Genomic DNA, 19,357 nt, shown 5'->3' on the forward strand with positions numbered 1-19,357 from the left:
CGCATCATCATATAAGATGGGATGAAGCGAACGACGTGACATATCCAGCGATACAGCCTGTCGTCTAGCGAATTGTTTCGGACTAGCAAGAACTGCCCCTTTCATTCTGTCGCCACTTTCCGGAGTTCGAACCGAACGGGGAAGACCAGGTGGTTTCATCTTTTTATCACAGATCTAGTACTTCTGAACGTTGCAACCAATCGGTTCGATCTGGACGTTGAACCGTGACCATAAAATCATTGTTTCTAAAGAAGTGCTCGACTGGGAACACACGATGCTCTACGCTCCAACGCTTCATAGCGACTGAAACTACATTCTTTGAGTTGTCTGCCAACGGTTGCTCAAAATAAATACCCCTACTTGTAGCCGCATACTAGAGGTTTAAAATGACGCGTTTCCTCTGCTCTACCCTGCACACTTGGACTTTTATTATTCCTATTTCAATCGGATGTATCGAAATCTGGGTCTATACGCCAACTCCATTATGAATATATGCATATATATGGTGTTCTAAAAATGGCGTCTAAGGACAACAGAGCGCTATTCTTCATGCCAAAACAAAGCGAAAATATTATATAATGGTATACCCTCCAGGGCCTCGTTCAGGCACTAAGGGGAATCAAAACTTCACTATGTGGCAACGTCGCAGATTACTTTGAACTAATAGCATTGCTCCATGAATCCATCAAGCAGTTACGTCGATTATTACGCCAATAGGTGGTGCTAATGTCAGCGCCTATTGGCTTTAACTGCCATTTGGAAAGAATAGGTGTAACAATTTGATGGCTTGGTAGATCTATTCTATGGTTCTTTATCTGCGACGTTGTCACATAGTGCAATTCGCGTCTCGAGACAAGAACCCGAAAGATATACCATTTTATATATATATATATATATATATATATATATATATATATATATATATATATATATATATATATATATATATATATCGCTTTATTTTGACTCGTACAATAGTGCTCTGTGGTGCGTGAGCGCCATTTTAGAACGCCTGATATATATATATACTCCATCTATATTTGTGTCCTTTCCATCAGGCCTGAGTATAATTGACAAACATCTAATATCGAGAATGAAACCATAGGAACGCTGTGTGTTAATGAATTTCATTTACACGAAATGGAATTGGCAATAAAAAAAAATTAAAAAAAAAAAAAAACTTGGAATGTCCAGAACGGACGTAGGACCTGATGGAATACCCTCGTATGTAATCAAAAGCTGTATTGACATATTTAAATGTTCCCTATGGATTACTTTCAACTTCTCCACTATAGCATGCATTTTCCCTGATAAATGGAAATCCTTATTAGTTTACCCGATACCTGAATCTAATTATAAATATCAGGCTAATAACACACACACACACACACACACACACACACATAAATGTTCTGTGCAGCGGATCCAGGCATGGATTTGATATATTTTGTTACACAGAATTCAAATTTTGAAACCCTAGGACGACTGACTGTGGCTTAAAAACGTGTGTCCTCCCTATCCAAAATCGCTCAAATTTTTCGCCCATAACAAAAAATGGACACGGTCAATCGTCCTGGGATTTCAAAATTTGGATTCAGTGTATCGAATCCATACTCTGAGTTACAGTGCACAGAACTTTTACATGTGTGTGTTTATGTATGTGTGTGTGATTATGTAATTTTAAACACATACCAATTTTATCTATGTACTTTTGCGAAAGTATTTGAACAGATCTTGTACAGTCCGCAGCAAAAAAAAAAAAAAAACTCCAACATGAGCATGTAAGTTTATTGTCAAACGACGAAGTCTTTTGCTCCAAAATAAGTGTGCAGGGGAGGACGCCGAGGTTTCTCTGGCGTCATTCGTGCCACTTAGACGTTATGTTGATTCCCTGCGCTGTTAGGTGTAGTTTCACAATGCTCATGTTGCAGATTTTTTTTGCTGCGGACTGCACAACCGGATTATTGATCATATCTAAATAAGTAATTTCAACATATGGGTTTGTTACCCATAAATCAACAACAACTAATCTAGCAATAGTCAACGATTTTATAGCTAATTTGTTAAATGAAAAAAAAAAAAAACTTTATGACTTTAAGAAGGCCTTTGACACTGTTAAATGAACTAAATCGTTATCATTTTTCTTCAGCTCTCACTAAATTCTTTTCATCATATATAACTGAACGTAAATATCCCTATATGAATTTATAATGAATTTAAATCAGACGAGTATTGTGAACGTTATCAGGAGTTCCACAGGGCTCCAACCTAGGCCCTTTACTATTTCTATTATTTATCAATGATCTTCTGGATCACATACTCAACAGTGAAAAATTATTATTCGCTGATGATCTCAAAATATACGCCAAAATAAAATCTGTGTATGATTGTGTTGATTTACAACACGACTTAGAGAGTATTGCAAACTGGTATTCAGTCAATAAACTTGGAGTAAACATAAACAAATATGACATATTATCGTTCACAGAAACAAAAGTACCCTTAATCATTATAATTTCAGTAATACTGTACTTCTATAAGCAGACCTAATACAGTTGAAAATGTAGATGTTACATTTGAAACGAAATTAACGTTCAACAATCATACCGAAACTGTTATTCATGATGCTTTTAAATTAAAGTTCAATCAAAATTTCTTAGGCTTTTGATATACAGTGTAACTCTCTTCCCTCTTTTTTAAACTATAGCACACTTGTAAACAATTTTAATGTTTATTCATTAAAACAAAGGCGTAACGTTGCCGATCTGATATTCATTCAAGAAAAGTTCAAAATGAATTTGATCGCTGAAAGAGTACGGTCAACAAAGCAATAGCCTTTAGCCCCAACTTCATCTCGCCATGAATTTGCTCGAACTTGAGTGCAAGCGATAGCGTCCATGCATAGAAAACGACTCTGAAGGAACCAGAGTGGTCAGGTGCACTGTTCCTGCGTTATCGCGTTCCAAAGTGTGGGATGCCACGAGATGGCGCTAGTATCAAGGCGCAGCTGTGAGATCGCCTCTTAACTCCTCGAGGGTATTTGTATAAAGTGAGAAGCTATCACGTTATAGTGGTCACAGATATAACTGTGTATCGTATTTAACTCTTGATCAAGCTCGTTGTTGCGAGTCTGGAGTACGAGGATGTTGTTCACACATGGCCATCATTATTTGGTATTTCTCTTACGGCCACAACTATAAGTTGTTGTGCCCGTCATCAATAGTCCAACGTTTCTCTTCGCAATAAAAATTCTTCCGATGATGAGGATGTTTCTGATTGAGTTTCATAAACTAGAGTGCCACGTCGATCTCACCCTCGATGCTGACACTATCTCGTGGCATCCCACACTTTTGAAACACAATATCTCAGGAAAGGTACATCTGACCATTCTGGTTCCTTTACAGTCGTGTTCTATGCATCGGAAGCTATCGATTGTAATCACGTTCGGGCAAATTCAGGGGGAGACGAAATAGGGGCTAAACCTGGACGCACTCTTTTAAATCAATTTTAAACTTCCATGTTCCTTCAGTTAGAACTAGAACTAATAATACAGGTCTCTTCTATTGAAGAAAAAGTACGACCAATATAATGCTGAAGTCACCATTCTGGAGAATATTGTAAAATTCTGCTTGTGTGGAAGTAGAGCATAGGTAGAGCAAATTACAGTCCGGAATCGTTTCCCACTACTAGTTTTTATGATAAAAAAAATCCTCTATAAATAGTATTTTTACAAGAAAACTACAATAATGTAAATTCTCTAGTATAAGGTAGGAATAGGTGTCCCTTTGACCCGACGGCCTCGGGGAGGATTCCTCAGTAGCGAACTACGTAAGGGTGTATAGGACACTCGCTGCTCCATTGCTAGCAGAAAGAGATGTAAAGTTTCCCACAAGGCTCCATTGCAAGCTAAGGCTTTTGGTTTAGGCGAGGTACTTCCTAGGCTCTACTGCAAGCCAAGAAAGGGGATTTGATCAGTCGAAACTGATGGTTGCCCATGGAATCATCCCGGTTATATAGGCGCTCCAAGTTAGGTGGTGGCGCTGCTGTTCCCTCGTCGTCATGTGACCAATGATATCGCTATCGTCTCCATCGTCTGCAGCTGCACTATTTCATTGTAAGGTGCACGTGGTTATTGTTTGTAAATAGGAGCACATGTTGGGTGTTTGTAAACACAAGCACGTGGGATATTACAATATGCTGTGCCTATAACAAATTACTGTATGTAGATCAGCGCCGTAACTTAGATTTTTTCTGGGGGGGGGGAGCATTAATACGCGTATTTGGGTGCCGCCTAGAAAAGTTGTTTTTTTCTAATTTTGGGGCCCCCTCTTTCCATCTTCCTCTTACTTTCTATGGGCCTCCCGTAACCTGTGGGCCCTCCCGCATGGCAAGATCTGCGGGACCGTTAGTTACGCCTCTGGGCCCGTTCTATACATTACAAATTAATTAAGGGGACAATATTAACAAATCTCAAAGCCATATGAATAAATATTATTTCTAGGGCCCTTAATAGTAGACATTTTTTTTTTTACTGAAATGGACCCACTACTCATTTTCATTTTATTTACCCTTTGTGTTTTGTTTTGTTTATATAATGTAGTGAACCTGTTTTATGCTTTAATTATAATTTCATGTTCGTACTGTATACATAAGAAAATTTTATCTTAAAATGCCCTCCCTCGAACAGCGAGGAGGTTCCTTAGGGGGGCAGTTGCTCCTCCTGCTCCCCACAAGTTACGGCCCTGATTAAATAAGATGATAAAATTGAAGCGTAAGGCAATAAATCACGATTGTAACAATATATCGTAATATTTAAACACTGTAATTGGGCGTCTTCCTGTCGTGTTGATAAATACATAAATAAACCAAAAGAAGTTTCTTTTTTTGTCTGCTTTTTTACACCGAAATGAAATGATAAAATGAAGTCTTGTATTCGTATTTCAGGCAAAGCTATCAGTCTATAGGAAGATTCCCTTCACATGGCTTTGGATACCTTGCTTTGGTGAATTTGGTTCTTGTACTTATGATGACATATGTTCAATGACTCCGTACGAGACTTGTCCATTCTCATTCCAACGGTACAATTTGCCCTGCCAGTGTCCAATACGTCAGGTAAGCATCCTGTACAAGATAACAGAACAAAAAATATATCTTAATGTAAATAAGTACTTACCATTTTTACCTGCTGCAGGGAGGTCTGGTCAGCCTCAATTTTACCAATTACCATGCTTTAGTTTTGAAATTTTGAGACATTTGCTGGGAGATTCAGCAAGAAACAAGTCGCGGCATCTTTGTCTTTCAGAATGTGTTATAGACCCTGTCACCAAAAAAGATCGTCAAGTATCGGAGACAAGACAGGATGACCAAGGTAAAAGTAAAAATTTAAATTTCAATCCTTGATATACTTCTTTCCTTTAACCCTGCTGTTCTGTTCGGGTCTATTTGACCCGAAATGGATTTTGATTTCTCATAAAATTTATGATAATTTTTGTAATGTGAATCAAGTTTGTGACTTTGTTTCGTTCAATCCAAATTATATTTTCTGAAAATCTCAAACTTTTAAGGTTTTCGAAATTTTTCTATATATTACTAATGTACTGTTCGGGTCAATATGACCCGAAGAAGTTTTAATGTGATGTGTATGTGAATTTTCAACTGCTATCTTATATTTCTCGCAGAACGTGTGTATCTACTTTCGTGATGTGTGGGAAAAGTGGATGGAAGTTCTTCCTAAGCTATATTATCCTGATCCAAACGTTACTGTTGATGAACAATTATTAGAATTTAGAGGGCGTTGCCCGTTCAAGCAATATATACCAAGTAAACTGGGAAAATACGGTATAAAAATCTGGACTGTATATGATAGCAAAACATCTTACGTACTCATGCAACATGTATATATAGGGGATCTATCTAAAGAATCTGGTGCTTAGCCTGAGATGAACCAAGGTATGTTTGTTGTGAGTGATCTTGTTTCCTAACTAATTGGCCATAATGCAACTTGTATATTTTTTTCATCTCGTTCACTTTAGGACAATGGAAAGAAAATAACTATGCTAGGGACAATAAGAAAAAACAAACCTGAACTTCCGAAAATTTTGTCAAACAAAGAACTGCATTCATCTTTGTTTTATTTTGCAAACAATACAAGCGTTGTACATTATATCCCTAAGAAAATTAGAAACGATGTGCTCATGAATATTCTTCACACAGAAGAAATCAGCAACCGAGTTGACAAGAAGCCCAAGGTAATATTGGATTGTAATTCAACTAAAAGAGTACACATGTAAGCGCAAAACCAACAGATGACCAATGATATTGTTCTATAATATGATCGATGTATCAGCTTACTATGGATTTATTTTGTGGACTTGAAACAATCCAAGCTGACAAGTAGGAAATCTCATCAAAAGAAAATTGTATTTGGAAGAACTTGGAAAATCTCTCATTTTACCTGAGATACAATCTAGAAATATATATACTGAGAAGTGACGAGACTCTAAGGATTGTAACCAGAGCGCAAAGAAATGGTGAATCTGAGGCTACAGTGATAAAACCCGAAGCAAATTCTTATCAAGCATGCAAGGTGCAGATACTGTCCATCACCTAACGACAACAAGATATTTGGTTTGCTTTATTTGCAAGAATTATATGAAATCCCATGCTGCTTATTACTGTCCGCTCTGTAAATAAAGAGTGGTGTGATCGCGTCTAACGCTTACCAAATTATTTCATGGGAGCTTGTCAATAGTATCGCTTACCAAATTTACCAACAAGTGTTATGCGTGTCTAATGTGTTATATTCTCTTTACTAATTACCAATCTTGTGAAGATTAAAACCAGTAAAACATGTGGCTTTTACGAATATGAACAGTTGCATAGTAATAACATTCTGACTACCATAAGCCATCTTGTTTTAGTTGAAAATAACTAATGTTACAAGTTAAAATACAGTAAACCATTAGCAAATGTCCAATATTTGTGTCTAATTCAAAATTTCCTACATTTTGGTTTCATCAAGAGTATGTACACATCATGATGATGATGAAATTTTCTGCTCGAAGTTAGGTCTTGACCCGAAAGTCCCTGTGCAAGGTGAACCCACGACGGTTTGCTGTTGCCTTCCATGGGATGATGGAACATCCTAAGGACGGGACCTACAATTCAAAGTGGGATCCGAACCACTTGTGTCCCCACCGGGAATCGAAGCTGATACCTCTTGATTATAAGGCAGCGAGTGTAAGCATTCATCCACCGGGAAAAGCATTTACACTCATGTCCAAAATTATTGTCACATGTCTATAAATATGTTGTTGTAGGAATATAATTTGATAACGAATTCGCCCGGTATTTCTGAAAATGTTAGTATGTGTACAATTGGCAACTACATGTATGTGGCAAATTTCATGTCAAAAGAGCAGTAAATAAGAACAATAAAACGAAAATAAAAATTTCTTGTCCATTTAGCAACATGTTGTTTTACCCATTCTAATTTTCGTATTTATAATTCTTTTCCTATGAAATTTACCACAAATATATATTTCCCGATTATACACTTACTATCTGTATTAAGAGTACCCTGCAAAATCATTATCAAATTATATTACATGAAAACATAATACATTATATTACTTACATGAAAACAGTTATAGATATGCGACAATCATTTTGGACATGAGTGCACAGTACATGTAATGCATTGTAAAATATTTAAAGACAATTAAAATATTTTCCTAGCACTAGACTATTAAATAAACTAGTCATTGTTTGAAAACCTGGTTTTTCCAATGCAATTTTAATTATGGGTCATATTGACCCGAACAGTATATGTGTATAGTAAATGGGAACAGAGCAGCAGGGTTAAGGTAAGTGTAAAGTTCCATTCTCAATAGATGGCAGCACGTTTTCACTATATTTTTCAATGTATTTAACGACTTTGTCCAAAGACAAGTTTAATATACTATATATTCAGAGGATAATTCGTTCAATTTTTAATTATTTTGTTTCATTCATAGTTGAAAGCATTTAATTTTACTTTTTAGGAATATGCTCTCAATAATTAAAGGTTTACTTGAAATGTTGTTATCTGTTTACCAAGAATAGAATAGAATGTTATGGAAGAAAAGAAAAAAAAAACAATGACTTTACAAATTTGTCAGGTTCAAATATAATGGAAATCGAACAAACAGCGGAAGACATTTTATCTCCCAACTCACCTTATTTATTCAACTGGTGTAATTCACGGTATCGACACAGATGTGACAGAATTATTGACCGACATACAGAGTGATGTTCAAGATACTTCGGCACGAAGAATATTCCGAAGAAATTATAACAATGAACTTCAGTCCACGTCTTCGAAAATAAAATCAGTTTTAGCTTATCGGGCTGTTTTCTTGTGACACGCTACCATTCTCTACCGAAAATCTTCTAAATTCCTTGGAAACGCTATATATGAATTATTCTGCTATGGTTCAATTTAAGTACGTAATTGGCAATCGGAGTACGTGCAAGGAATTCCGAGACACGCATCTCAGCCGGCACGTAACCAAGGGGGGTCCTGGGGTCCGGACCCATCCTTTGAAATTAGAAATGAAAAAATTAAGGAAGGATGAAACAAAAAGAAACGAGAAAAAGAAGAATCAGCTTTAAAAGTAAAAACCTGCAGCAAGCTTTTGGTTACTCTTTCTTATGACGAGATTTGTATTACTTGGAATACATGGTGGTGAATAAGCGGGATATCCTGGAAAAGTTGAGAAATTTCAAGCTTCCGAAATCCTAGTGCCGTTCTGTAACAGCGTGAACATTTTTATCATAATTTTTCGTCATCGATTCTCTACAGTATCAAACATGTTATTTCAGGAACAGCTTTCTACTGCTTCTTTAATCTGTCATTTGGAAAAGACAGTAGTTGACGGAATAATGAAAACAAAAAAGTTATGTGGAAAGAAATTCTGTTAACATTTGATTCAGCATAAAAGGGAACATAGATATTGCAAAATAGTTTACAAGACATTATTGGATACGTAATTTTTATAATAGTGGATATGTACTTTTTATAATAGTTGAGGTCATAATGAAAGGAAAATTGTTATATTTAAATGAACAAAGAAAACACGTAAATATTGTAAAATCTGTTTCAATACTTTTCTTTATATTCTTTTACTCGAGATTTCTTCATAGTTTATCAAAATACTTACTAGCATATTATCATTTTATTGTTCTTACAAACTAATATATGTTGCCAATAAAATAGTTTGGATTGATCGAGCTCTTAGTGTGAAAACCACAGTATTTCATGTCACGCCCCCCTTCCCCTCGCATTACGAAATCCTGTCTAAACGAACCAATATATGTTGCTAATAAAATTGTTTAGAATGGTCGAGCTCCTGGTGTGATGACTACAGTATTTCATGTCACGGACACCCCCTTTACGAAATTCTGGCTATGTGCCTGATCTCAGGCTTGACACTTTTCAGGAAATGAATGATGTGGAGGAACATTGCTGTTGAGTCATGCCCAAACACGTAGAGTCGTGTTTTGAATGTTGGCATCAGCGCCAAACGAACTTTGAACTGCTCCGTGAATCAAAGACCTCACACGTTTTAACACAAGAGGATCTCAACGATCTTGTTCACGATTTACATTTGTCTAAGCAGCAGTTTGAGTGTTAGCTTCGGAATTAAAAGGATGGAATCTTCTTTCTCGAGATGCGAGAGTTTTTTTTTTTTTTTTTGTGATCGCCATGCTGTTTTTTCGAATATTCCTCGAAGAAAGGTGACATTGTTTTTTGTAACAATATCGAATTCGTTACGGAGACTCTTTGTCATACGTCTGGGGAACACGAAATACTGCTTCTTTTTAGGCAAGTGGTGAAAGGGCAGAAAACACTATTGTGGGGGGAAAATTGCCTCCTAGCAACGAAGTGCTGCTTAAAAAAAAAAAAAAAGGCGAACATTCCTTTTGCGGACCCTAAAAATGTGTATCTACCTCCACTGCACTTAAATTGGGTCTTATCAAGAAATTTGTGAAATCCTATTTATCCTAGCAACAAGGTTCGTATCTCATTTTCTTCAGAATGGAACAGTCTTTCAAATGGTATCATTCACATTTTCCTATCTTGTCCCTGAGGCGGGAAAGTTTCAGAGAAGTCGGGTTTTTTTTTTCTGAATTCTTTTCAAATGTTGAGCCCCTCTGGATTCCCTCCCTGTGTTAACGCACATACCTCAAAATCAACTGAAAATTAATAAGGGGTGTACTAAATGCATGTACAAATTTCAACCTTCTATCTTGAAAAGTAAGGTAAAAATATTTACAAATGTGCTAAGAATATCCCCAACGATATCCCAGATTCCCGTATAAAACAGGACCTCGGGTATAAATTTCCTGAGACATCCCTATTTATCCTAGAATCATGGTTCATACCTCATTCTCTTCAGAACAGAACAGCGTTTCAAACAGTGCCACTCACATGTCTCCATCATGTATATGAGGCGGGCAAATCGCTGGAAAAAGGCTTTTTGTTAAGACATATCCTTTTTTTATTTTTTGCTCCTCAGGATCCCCCCCCCCGTGTGTTAACGCAAAGATCCGAAACAAATCTGAAAAATACTAAGGGGGGCACTGAGTGTGTGTTCAAAATGTCAATCTTCTAGGTGCAAACGTAAGCCCGCCAAAAAATTCATTTGTTTCAAGTTATGACGTCATCACACTCTATGTCTTGAAGTAGGACTGAAAAAACGAAGTAAAAAGTTTTATTAGTACTTTTTTAATTAGTACCCTGTCGTATATAAATATATGATATAAGGGTTAAAGGACCGCAAATTACGCAATTATTGAATGATAAGAATTTTGTTGAATTACTGAGTGATTTTGAAACAACGACATGGCTTCTATATGTACACTCATGTCCAAAATTATTGCCGCATGTCTATAAATATGTTGTAGGAATATAATTTGATAACGAATTCGCCCGATATTTCTTATAATGTTAGTATCTGTATAATCGGCAAAGATATGTATGTTTCAAATTTCATGTTAAAAGAGCAGTAAATAAGAACAATAAAACTTTCTTGTCCATTTAGCAACATTTTGTTTAACTCATTGTAATTTTCGTATTTATATATAATTTCTTTCCTATAAAATTTACCACAAATATACATTTCCCGATTATACACATAGTATCAGTATTAAAGGTACCCTGCAAAATCATTATCAAATAATATTCTTACAAGAAGACAGTTATAGATATGCGATCATCATTTTGGACATGAGTGTATTGAAAGAACGTTTTACGCTACAAGGCAGAGAATTATGATGATATTGTGCATGAACTCGTGAGATCCTACTACCGGTACTGTATGGGACGTAACATGTCATTTAAACTCAATTTTTCTGAACGACCATTTGTATTTGTTCCCGCAAATCTTTTGTGTCATTAGGAGAAACATGGTGAACGCTTTCACTAGGATCGAATCTGCGACAACCAGCACCGGAAGTGAGCGTATTAACCAAGAGCGCCCACACCTTCCTCTTTGATTCTTTCATGTACTAAACACCTATTTTTAAACACTTTATCTTAGGAAATATAGTCACAAGACTATGTCCTAATGAAATCTATATTGAATGATCATCACATCTTCTATTCACGTGACTATTCAATTTGCCTCATGACGTTGCATGGAGCCCGAAAATTGTGGTATGCTGAGAATTCAATCCGGGACCACGCGGACATAAGTCCAGTGCTCTAAATACCAGACTGAAGCATGAATAGTTCATGATAGTGAAAATTAAAGAAGTGAAAGAATTAAAAGTTCGATTCTAGAGGTTAAGGTAAAGGAACGTTAATGAACAGTAGATGATACGATAGCACGTTTCTTCGATGTTTTTGTAAGACAATTCGCCCGTGAATTCAGATCTAATTGCAAAGTTTTCCCATCGACCTCAGTTTTCATGTGAAAATGGTGTTTGTATATGCGTATTACAGCTTGCGTAAATTCATATAATATAATATAGTGAAAGAATTAACTGTCCCGAAAAAGGCTTTCGGGACGCCTGTTTGTCCCGGTTTTCGTTCTCCAGATTCATAAAGATTCAACCTGCAAGAACTAGTATGTCACCTACACCTATAAACGGAAGGTTTTTGGAAGATTTGTGTAGCCAACTAACTTTACTGAACAAACAAGGAATTTGAAAATCACATTCATTCTTTCGTCTTATGTGTTGTTTCGCTTCCAGAAGAAAAAAAAAATTAAAAATATTCATGAGGGGCATTGGATGGCAATAATTTCTTGAATATCTCTTTCTCGGTGACGGACTCTAACTACTAGTAATTTTGTATTTCAAATGTGTTTTTTCTCTTGCTAAATGTTAAATTTGTATTTCTTTTAGAGTAGTGTTTCTGATTGAGATGATGACGCAACAAAGAAAAAAAATATCCCTTTAATCACAAATGGGAGGGTGTGTTGTAATTGGCGCAATATTTAGGACCTGTTAAACGCAACAAATCAGAATTCGTAATAAGGGACGCCAGGCAACTTTTTACATTCTATATACATCCCTTGTGGGGCTTAATTTGTGTTAACTGTATACAATAAACTGGAAAATTGTGAGTAAGAACCTGAAAACACAAGTAATTAATTGATTTTGACTAAGTGAGTAGGGAACCTGACCTTACATATGAAGGGTAAGAGAAAAATAAAAGGAATGTCACAAAACTGCATTTTCGAGAAAACGGCGTTTTAATATTGAAAAGCGCGTAAGAAGAATAGAGTTAGTTAAATCTTTTGCCCCTTTTTACATGGACATTTCTACATCTACGCATGCATGGTATATACAGTCAAATAGTACCAAAAGCATAGGTGGAGCTAGGAATTGTCTGCTGGAGAGGCAGATCTTTTGGTCGGTCCCGGAGGTCTTAGTAGGTGACCACTTTATAGGCGGAATTTTTTTTTTTTTCAAAAAGTTGGGGGGCAATGTCTCTCATGGGACAAAGCACCCGAAAAAGCACATACATGGACATTCCTTGTTTTTTCTCCTTATCCTTCATATAGCCTGAGATTGGTGTCCCGGTTTTTCGCTTACAAAATTTGGCAACCCTAGTTAAGTTCCAAATCATAACCTATTATTCTTCGTCCTATAATCCTTGTTTCTTCATTACAGGGGAGATATGCTGCTACGTTGGATGTCGACATTTCTCCACCTGAATTACCATCATGGATATTAAGTGGTTACTATAGTGTCACTGTCACCCTAAGCAACCAGGGAAGACAGTTAGGTTGCGTAGAGTTTCGTTTTAACATTGATTAAGAAAGGCACGTTGTTTTTTTTCTTTTTTTTTTAATTTCAGTTCATCTATCAATTTGTCAATAAAATACTAATGATTATAAACAGCTTATGAAGTTTTATTTTTAAGATAGACGTAATTTTCGTTCGTTTGACGACTCTTGGATGATGCTTCCACTGGAACTGAATGTGAATTTCCCAGCGTAGGTAATGAATTGCAGTATTTTTCCTGTTGCTTACCTACGAATTGCGAAAACTGATGGAAATGTGAGAATGCAAACGACCCCAATATAATGGGATGGGATGGGTACGAAATCTTGGAGTACAGTGTCATCTACACTGCAAACGATGAGAATACTCCAGACTTTTTTACTTTGTCTTTTCTGGTTAAAAGATTCGAATGTGAAATCTACACTATTCACACTAATGAAGATGAGTTTACGCTAAAAATCGAACTCATGATTATCCATGTATGCTAAACCATTTTGCTTGTTAAAAGTCCTAAGTTTCTTTTACATTCTCATGTTATATTATACTATCTATCGTAGTATTCAGGGATATTGTAGTGTGAGGTAAATAGAGATGCAAAAAAGCCGGCTGTATAGAAAAAGAAAATTCGAAATGTTCGCCTTGTTTTTGACTTTTTAAAATCATTTTCTTACTGAAGTATGTTTGTTATCCTGCAAATGATTCTACAAGTTAAAAAGTGTCTTCACAACACACACACACTACTTATGAATTCAATGTTTAGTCTGGGGCTGGCTATCTTTATTGGTTTTCGAACTGGCTTTTCATTAGTGGCCAGTACGTATCAGTTATGCAATTCAGCATATCACAAGGGCCATATTGGTTGCCTAACCACCTTATAAAGTTCCTGAAAGTTACACATCTTGTCATATGTATTGTATGGGTTGTGTAAATCCAAACTGGCAGACGAAAAAAAAAAAAAAAAAACTTCTGACATTTATTTGTAAACATTCACTTTTAAAGATTTTTTATTTTTATTTAAAGGATATTCTACTCGTATATTTTGTTTTCTACTAAATAATGATCAAAAGTCACAACACTGTCTATGAAAAATTTGAAAGTAAATGTCTAAAAAATAGATGTCGAAGGTGCTCTAAGCTAGAAGCGTTCATTCATGCCTCGGATTTCAGTCGCACTTTTCTAGTTCATACTGTGTCAATTATTTCGTTCTTCACTTGCAATCCTCTGTTATGTCCAGAAGATCTCGGTTCGTTACTTGTAAATAATGTACGAGGTGCTACCCAAAATATAAGAGAATGTTATTGAAAGATCAGAGAACTATAGGCCTACTGACGTCCTAATGTCCTCCGTCATCTTCGAAGTAGTCTCCTCTGGCATGTATGTAAGGATCCCAGCGTTAGTTCTCACTTCTAGAAGCACTCTTTGAACTCAGCAGGGTGAAGGGTGTTCAGGACCCGTTGCGGTTCGGCCTTGGAGAGGATGGCGTCTTCCACTGTGATGATTGATGCTTCGTTTCCGAGTCATACCCAGAGACAAAAGACTCATTACCTGTAATGACTCTGGATAAAAAGTGTGGACACTCTCGAACTCTTTGTTGAAGCTCAGTGCATGTCTGAATCCTCAGTTTTTTTTTTTTTTTTTTTTTTTTTTTTTTTGTCTATGCTGAGAAAGCGACGGATAAACTTCGCTGCAACTGGTCTCATGTTGTTCATCGGTAGAATTCGTTGACATGTATCGTACGACAGTCGAAGTCTGTTACAAACATCGTGAATTGTGTGCCTTCTGTCTTCACGCATCACATCATGCACTTTCATGATCATTTCTGGTGTTGTGCATGTTGACGGTCGACTAGAATGTTTGTCATCTTCTACAGATTCACAATCTTCTTGAAACATTTGAACCATTCAAATATTCTTGCTTGACTCAGTGCACTCTCACTAAATGCCTTTTTAAACATGCGGTGGGTTTCGGCTGCAGTTTTCTTTAAGTGACACATAACTTGATGCAAATCCCTTGCTCCTTAATGTCAGTTTGACAAATCGCAGAAGCATTGAAACACGCCCTGACACGCACAACTACAACTCTCAACTGAATGCGCCAAAGATGACGCAACTGTGTAGTGCAGAAGCTAATACATATAGTTTCAGGATGTCGTACTGCTACTGCCCCATGCCGTAAACGTCGCCAACACCTAAGTGGCCCACTTGCCGGTAAATGTCGATCGTCGATAGAGCGACACGTCGAAGGATTCCCGCTAGTGTGCCACTAGCGGCAGGGTTTCGTCGAGTCGAAAGATATCTAGAGTCGGAATGTTGAAGCTACTACCGCGTAGCAACGAGTACTTCATTTTGGTCCGCGTTCCTTCGATTTCTCGCGGAGAATCGCGAAGGGACCAACACGAACTATCGCCAGTCATGTGCATGCGGTTATTATTGTATATTATTCTTTTCCTGACAAATTGTTCCTAAAGTGAGCTCCAGGGGTCTAGTAACACCTGCCTCCACATCATGAAGTCAAAAATCTTGAGATGAGTGCGTATAATTGTATGAACGTAGTTGCCGATCATTAGAAATCAATATGGGAGAACTATGAAAAAAAAATAGGCGCGCGTTATTTTATTATAAAATTAGATGGCGAACGCATTTTATCTAATCCCAAACGGTTATCGTCGAATATAGACTATAAGGTTAAAAGAGCACTCTGCTTCGTCAAGTTAAAAAGACCTCGACGATTTCTCTCTCTACAAGAGAGCTTTTCTTTTTTCATCGCCTTCGTGGCGAAGTCGACAGATCACGCACTTAGTAATCATAAGGTTGGTGGTTCTAGTGTCTTTTACTCACCTTAATGTAAACAAATCATGCATCTAGGCAATTTAACATATTTTGCGGGAGTAATTTTGTGGTTCACTAGCGTTCGATGCGTCTCTGCCGCTGGTGATATAATTTTCAAAACGGAAGTGGGCCACCGCAGATCGTCGCTGCGGGGCCGCCAATTTTTGGCGAGATGTGGCTAGTTGCCCATCGGTGATCCAGCGATGCTTACGGCATGGGGTGGTTTGCCCGGTAAAAAAAATCCTCGGATATCTTGGGTAGCACCTCGTAAAACACCTATTCCTTGCCTTGGTCATTGATTATATAATAGATTTCAAGTGCGCAGTATTTAAGAATATTCTTCACTAGCAATCACTGAAATCACCTTCTATGAGGCCCAGAATATCTATTGTATTTTTAAAACAAGAACTGTCCGGAAGATTTCGTTCTTTCCTGGTAACTAGTGATCTCAACCGGCTCAGCTAGTTTCAACTGAGGCAACAGTTCAAGCCGGCTCGATTGGAATGAGCCATTTGCTTGGTTCAGCTCAGCTCAGGTGAGCCAATAACTCGAGCCGGTTCGGTAGCGATGAGCCATCAGCTCGGTTCGGCTCGGCCCAACTCAGCCGAGGGCTCGATTGGGTGAGCTGTTGGCTCGGAGGTGACTGAGCCGTGATCCGAACTGCTCCAGCCGTTGACAGTACTAATGTTAACCACGGAGATCACATATTCCATGTCTCGGTTATTGATGGCGCACTATGAAGGAACATGTTCCTACATGATACTCTGTGCACCTGATTCAAGCCCGATTGTTTGGGCTTGGAACTTACATAAATAATTCCCGTGTTTCATAATCCTGGTATTGGATAAGGACGCAAATTACACAATTCCACTGGGGAACCTCTGCCACGCTCAGTATAACTAGGGCACCTTTCATGTCAGAATTGTCCGGATTATCTCGTTTTTCTTCACTTGTAACCATTTTAAATCGCCACCAACCATGCCTTGGATATCGATTGAACATTTCACGTGCGCACTGCGACGGCAATTTCCTTCTTCACTTCCAATCCTCTCTTATGCTACTTTTGATATAAGTACTGTTGCTAAGACACATTTTGGTTGGTTCGATTACAGTTTAACGTTCCCTTCAGTACCATGGCTATATGACATCCGGACCTACAACACGGGATTCGAATCATATGACCTTTACGGAATCAAACCTGGGTCTCCCGACACCAAAGGCGCATTCGCTAACCATATAACCAAGAGAGAGACCAAGATTTCGTTTTATTATTCTAATCATTTATATACTACTAGCATCGACTACCCCGCTTCGCTGGATTAAAATAAAAATTTAAAATGCACAATTCCTTATCTCATATGTTTGGTACCCATGAAATATGTTTTTGTTTTTAGTGGCATGGATTAAAACAGCATCGGAAGTATCACTGTTCTTCTCAGCGACCCCGAAAACTATAGATTCGCTACTAATATCGGTCATTTTCGATCATTTTTAAATATCTCTCTTCCTCCCCTAAGTAGCACTATCGAAGTGATATGATAGAAAACATCCTAGACTCGAACCTCATCTATGTTGAAAATGTGATTGAGATCGGTCGGGTGGTTTCTTGTTATTAAATCACAAACACTTTTTTATGTATACTGGTTTTTGTATATCTCCCCCTCCTTCTCCGCCCCTAAGTTCTACCATCAAAGTGAAATTATAAAAACCATCCCAGATTCGAACGTCACCTACGGTATATTGAAAATTTGGTCGAGTTCGGTCGGATGGTTCAAGAGGTTAAGAGTCATAAATATAGTGACTTTCAAACTTTATAATATAGACCATCCATGCCTCTGGTACTGATTGCACTTTTCACGTACGCATTATATCAAGGATTTCGTTCTTCGCTGGCAAGGTTCTGTCACGACCAGGCTAACCATGGTACGTTTGATGGAAGTAAGGAAGTAACGTTCTTCGCTGGCAAGGTTCTGTCACGACCAGGCTAACCATGGTACTTTTGATGGAAGTAAGGAAGTAATGTTCTTCGCTGGCAAGGTTCTGTCATTACCAGGTTAACCATGGTACTTTTGATGGAAGTAAGGAAGTAATGTTCTTCGCTGGCAAGGTTCTGTCACGACCAGGCTAACCATGGTACTTTTGATGGAAGTAAGGAAGTAATGTTCTTCGCTGGCAAGGTTCTGTCACTACCAGGCTAACCATGGTATGTTTGACGGAAGTAAGGAAGTAACGTTCTTCGCTGGCAAGGTTCTGTCACGACCAGGCTAACCATGGTACTTTTGATGGAAGTAAGGAAGTAATGTTCTTCGCTGGCAAGTTTCTGTCACGATCAGGCTAACCATGGTACTTTTGATGGAAGTAAGGAAGTAATGTTCTTCGCTGGCAAGGTTCTGTCACTACCAGGCTAACCATGGTATGTTTGGCGGAAGTAAGGAAGTAACGTTCTTCGCTGGCAAGGTTCTGTCACGACCAGGCTAACCATGGTACTTTTGATGGAAGTAAGGAAGTAATGTTCTTCGCTGGCAAGTTTCTGTCACGATCAGGCTAACCATGGTACTTTTGATGGAAGTAAGGAAGTAATGTTCTTCGCTGGCATAGTTCTGTCACGACCAGGCTAACCATGGTACTTTTGATGGAAGTAAGGAAGTAACGTTCTTCGCTGGCAAGGTTCTGTCACGACCAGGCTAACCATGGTACTTTTGATGGAAGTAAGGAAGTAATGTTCTTCGCTGGCATAGTTCTGTCACGACCAGGCTAACCATAGTACTTTTGATGGAAGTAAGGAAGTAACGTTCTTCGCTGGCAAGGTTCTGTCACGACCAGGCTAACCATGGTACTTTTGATGGAAGTAAGGAAGTAATGTTCTTCGCTGGCAAGGTTCTGTCACGACCAGGCTAAGCATGATACTTTTGATGGAAGTAAGGAAGTAACGTTCTTCGCTGGCAAGGTTCTGTCACGACCAGGCTAACCATGGTACTTTTGATGGAAGTAATGCTTGGGAGAATTTCATTTCATACTGGTAACAGTTTAAATAACCCTCGGTCATTTCCAGAATACATATTGTAGTTTTACTCCTCGCACTGTACGATAAATCTCCGTGCAAGTGCCGAAAACTATGTCGAATGTAGATTCTTTTGTATATAACCTACAATGGTAGAAAAAAGAACCACTATCATGAGACTGACTTAAAATATTCTGTTCAGTGTAAATTCCGTAATTTCGGAGAAAAGAAGAGAGTTTCCGCTTCAAATATT

Source organism: Thermobia domestica, chromosome 14 (assembly GCF_964235325.1).
Source record: "Thermobia domestica chromosome 14, izTheDome1.hap1.1, whole genome shotgun sequence".
Lineage (NCBI taxonomy): Eukaryota > Metazoa > Arthropoda > Insecta > Zygentoma > Lepismatidae > Thermobia > Thermobia domestica.